General features: G+C 36.6%; 1 pseudogene; it reads right to left on the minus strand.

Annotated features, from left to right (window-relative positions):
- The window catches only part of LOC107572815 (ran GTPase-activating protein 1-like), a 16,337-nt pseudogene extending 12,464 nt beyond the window's left edge, over positions 1–3,873 (minus strand).
- Between the last annotated feature and the right edge of the window lie 1,556 nt (positions 3,874–5,429).

Consider the following 5,429-nt stretch of genomic DNA (forward strand, 5'->3'; position numbering starts at 1 on the left):
TTCCACATTGTTTGCTGATTTTTACTTTATTTAAACTTTGTGTCATTTATTTATTTAATTTGACATCAAGGTGTATGCCGTGCCTCCAAGCATTCTTACTCGTTTTGCTAATAAACGTTCTACATTTCTTATTTATTTGGTTATATATTATACATGTCTACTTGTTTCCAGTTTTGTACATTTAAACTTTATGTAAGTTATTTGTTATTTTATATTAGATATAGCCTGCCCTATAGCATGGTGTATTTTATATATATAGGCTAAAGTGAGTTTGATGTTGTATTTTGTTGTTGCATTCAAGCAATTGACGCCGAACTGCCGCTAATTCGAAAGTGAAAGTAAAATGCGCACGGCACTTTTAAGCTATTTAAAAGCGAAGGAAAGCTAGAAAAAGAGGGAACGCCCCGCCCCCGCGGTGATACCTGTGGTCACATGTTGATTAACCGGTGGGAAAATTTCCTCACCGTCACAACCCTAATTGCTATATTAAATAAACATATTGGTCATTGTCAGCTCATGTTAACTAATGTATGTTAACAAATTAGACCTTACTGTAAAGTAGGGTTGTAACGGTATGATATTTTCATGGTATGATAATTGTCTCAGAAAATCACGGTTTCACGGTATGTATTAAACAATAATTATTTTCAGTAACAATGACTTAAAAGAACAAGAACAAGTTATTTGAGGGAACAAATCCTTTATTACAACAAACTTGAAACCATTTTAATGAAAGTATTGAAGTCTGCCTTGTGAAAAAATAAATAAATAAGTTTAAAAAACAATAAACAAAATAAAGCTGTACACCTTATGTATATCTATATGACACTTTAACATTTTAATGAATGTTTTAAAATGTTATGAAATGAAAATTTACAACTTTTATTTTTGGCAAAGTTAAAACATGGACAAACATTCCTTGAAAACAATGTTTGAATAAATTATTTCATTATAAACAATATTATTATTGTTGTTATTATAACTTTGAAGTACATTGTACAATGCTAATATATTTCTGTCATAATTTCAAATTAAATCAAATGTATGCAGTAGATAAAACTGCGCCACTCAGAGACATGCAGAAACAAGCAGATTATTTATATAGCAGTCTCTTTGCGCATAAATATTCCCAGACACATATCATATCTACTTTTGATTTATCCATCCATCAGATCAGCTTGTTTTACGTGACATCCTCGTTATACTGTAAACTCCATGTTCACGACTACACCGGGATTCCATCTGCTACACGGAAATCATACTGCCTTAACTTATAACTTGTTATTAATGCGACACACCTTCATCTGCACAGAGGGATGGTGTCCGCAAATATGAGCGAAGATGTTGGATGTATTGCCTGCTTTTGCAGCCACTTTGCGTCCACATTTTTTGCAAATTGGATCCGTCCTCAAGGACAACTCCACGTTCGTTTTTTTTTTAAATATTTGAAGTATTCCTATACTGCAGATTTTAACTTTTTTTTCAACAGGGATGGATATTACTAGATATTATCTCGGTCTCTGTCATTTTCTCCGCTGCACGTACGTGTAAGCAGCCAAGTGAATGCAGAGTGAAGCAGCCGAGCGGAAATAAGTTGCATATGTGTGTGGGTGAGATTTTTTTTTATTACTTTTTTTTTTTAAACCGTAGATATGCAAATATTTACGGTATGATAGCCGTGCACGTTCAAACCGTGATAAACCGTCATACCTGTATATCGTTCCAACCCTACTGTAAAGTATAACCAATTATATTTAAACTTTAAAAATTATATTTTAATAAATTATATATTCAAATTACTTGGAAGAATCCAAAGATTCTTAGGGGAACGCAAAGGTTTTGCAAGATAATATACTGAAATATAATTCCTAATTTTATTTCCCACCTTATATTTCATACTTTTTCATGTTAAATTTGTGAATGACATAAATCATATATTTCTCGCTGAAAGTGAACCTGTATTCAATGTTGTCTGGGTTGTATTTTATTTTTATTTTTTAATGAACTCAAGTCGCACAACCTGTCCATGCTAACAATGGTCTTAATTGGATGAAATTCCATCAAATGACAGCTACATTTGTAAAAAAAAAACATACTTTTTCATGTTAAATTTGTGAATGACATAAATCATATATTTCTCGCTGAAAGTGAACCTGTATTCAATGTTGTCTGGGTTGTATTTTATTTTTATTTTTTAATGAACTCAAGTCGCACAACCTGTCCATGCTAACAATGGTCTTAATTGGATGAAATTCCATCAAATGACAGCTACATTTGTAAAAAAAAAAATAAAAATAAAAATAAATTAGCCTTTGATTTCAAGAACAAAATAGATGTAATTTGTCTTCTCTTGCCTTTTAAAAGTTAATAAGCTGGCTTATTTTTGTCCAAATGTTGCATGACTGGATGCATTTACTTACTTGATTTAGCATTGTTTTTGTTTTGTTTTTTCATATGATGCAATTTTTTGGGTCATATGATGCAATTTCAAGTTTTCCTTTCTCTTTGGAGTGTTACAAGCTGTTCGTGCATAGATAAGATCCCTGAAGTTGCAAAGACTAAAGTCTCAAATCTAAAGAGATATTCTTTATCAAAGTTAAGACTCGTCCACGCCCCCCTAAAATGGCTCATTTAAACACGCCCCCACATATCTACCTCACTATGTGGTAATATTAGCATAACATCGCCCAAATGTTCACGCAAAGAAAGAAGGCGTAACTTTATTGTTGCTGCCGCCAACTTGTGAAAGTGAAACTACTTTGTTTGGTCTTCCAAAAATGGACACGACTAGAAATCATGAGAACTATTTTTCAATTCAATTCAAGTTTATTTGTCTGCAATCGTTGCAAAGCAACTTTACAGAAAATTAAGTTTCTACAATATTTAGTAGTAGCTTATCAGTGGTTATCAACTACTGATGTGTTTAGGGTTTAGGTATAAATGAAAGAAGTCGAGATGATCTGGCATATGCACCTGCAGGTCGCTCTTCTTCTCCAGGGCTTTAGCGATGGTCTGCGCTGCCTCCACGCCGATGGTGTTCCCCTCCAGTCTGAGCGCAAGCAGCCCGTCAAACTCCTCGATCGCCTTCACCATCTCCTCCACTGCACACCACACAACATCACCTCTGTTACTCTTTCATAAAGATGCACAAGCGTGTGAAACCAGGAGATCACCGGCAGCTCACCAGACTGAGCGTTGTCCAGTTTAAGGCCTTGTCCTTTATAACTGAGCTCGCCCTCGTCGACTTGAGTTTTGGCCAATGAGTCGGCGAGATCTGCCACAGCATCTGATGCCATCTTGACCCCAACTGAAGAAAACACAGGAACACACAAGAGTGTAACATGATTTTAACTCTGCTGCTAAACAGACAAAGAAAAGTTCATGTGAATTATACAGATAACATTTGACTCACATCAAACCCACTACATTTTGACTAACATTATCACTTTTCATGTTACATTTACTATTATTAACAATGTAAATGTCATTTAAAATATTTTTATTAACATTAATTAAACTTCACTCATACATGAATCCCATGTAAACATACTTTACATGTTAAAACGTTAAATATTCTTATTAATAGTGTAACCACTGGTCACCCCTTAAGTGAAGCGTTTGTTTACATAAATGTACGCGTCTCTATATAAACGTGTTTTCATATTCATACACAGTGACACATGATCAGCACGCAAAGCACGTTTTAAGTGACGCAGCCTATTTACTAGACACTAGACACTCGTTTCTGGAATAAACTTCGCGGATGAATATTGAGTTTGTACTTACAGGTGGTGTTTGATGTGATTTTCTGGGTGCAGAAGTATTTCTGTTGCACCCAGTTGCTTCCTCCCGCTCGTTCTGATGATGCAGTGGCGTAGACGCGCAAGGGTTCATGGGATTTGTAGTTCGTACATTTTATTTAGCGTGTATTGTTTTTTTTTTTTTTTACTTCTACTGTTAGTGTTAATTAAAATTACCACATTACGGCACTGCTTATTTATATATATTTTTTATTTGTTTAGCATCATATGTTGGCAAATTTAATTATTAATCATTTTAAAGCGTGGCAGGAGTGTATAATCACTTACGGACATGTTTTTCACAATGACTAAATTCTTGAAGAGATAATCCGATGCTTGGAGGGAATTCAAGGCCACTGTAATCTGACTGAAATCGTTTTCCCAAAACACAAGGACACATTTATTTAAAGGTGGGGTAAGTGATTTTTCAAAAACACTTTAGAAAACGGATTCTAGCAAAACAAACTTGTAGCCAATCAGCAGCACGCCGAGGTTGCTTTGTTTCTTCTCGATAGCTGAGTAACACCGTGTCTCCACCGCAACAGCTAAAGTCTGTCTAGCACACTGGACGCGATCAAAGCAAGCGTTGAAAATCATTTGAAATTTGTGTCAATACGTCACAAATAGAACGCAGCAGCAGTTTTCTGTCGGGGATTTGTCGTGTCCAGTGTAGACCATAGATATCGATGGTGTAGACAGCATCACTGATTATAATGAGTTCTATAGTATTTTGTCGCGCCACGCCACTCGCGTCTGGTGTAGACACGGTGTAACATTGGTTTTGCTTTGTTTCACAGAACTAATCGTTGCCTGGGTTGCGTACGTATGTGTGGGGCGGAGCTATCAAAATAGGGGCGAGACCCTTTTGGGGTAGGGGCGTGTTTGTTTTGGTGATTTCAATTGTCAACACTGGCTACCAGAAATCTCTTACCCCACCTTTAACAAACTAACCAGTGTTGCCAGATCCCGTCCGCAGTTTCCCCGTGGAATTGGGCTACTTTAACACTGATGCCACCGGTTGTTTTTCACGTCCGCGGGTGGAAGCGACCCCAATAATGCCATATTTATCCCCTGGAATGCTAATTTTACCAGGGGAACAAAAACAAACAAAAAAAGTGTATTTTACCCCCGGAACGCTATGGGCTAGTTTTGAGTAGCAGGTTATGTTGTGAAAACCTGGCAACCCGGAAACTAACTGAGGTTTAAGCATATCTGACGAAAAAACAGATCAATGCATGTTTTTGATAAGAGTGCATTCACTGATGTCTTTTCTTTAAAACGTTTAATAAAGCGTTGTCCTCACGTCTGTTCCAGCGGAGCGGCATTGTCACGTGATGCGTGTTACTTTACTCAGCGCTGGTCAGGATGGACCAATCACAGTTGTTCGTTGATTCCTGCACATGGATTACTTGGACACAATTTTATAATGTGTAATATATACGTATTTTAATTTGCATTCCGGTTATCAATTCTACAAATGAACATGCTCAAAATAATATGTTTTCTACCCGATACGTTCCCAATAATGCGAAAAACCGTGCAGAGATGCGAACGCATGTGAATGAGGGACTCGGCTCTTCCGGCCACCGAGCGCCTCCTGGCGGAAGAGCTGGAAACACTAGTCGGGAT

The sequence above is a fragment of the Sinocyclocheilus grahami genome, unplaced genomic scaffold (assembly GCF_001515645.1).
Source record: "Sinocyclocheilus grahami isolate Dianchi unplaced genomic scaffold, SAMN03320097.WGS_v1.1 scaffold1815.1, whole genome shotgun sequence".
Taxonomy (NCBI): domain Eukaryota; kingdom Metazoa; phylum Chordata; class Actinopteri; order Cypriniformes; family Cyprinidae; genus Sinocyclocheilus; species Sinocyclocheilus grahami.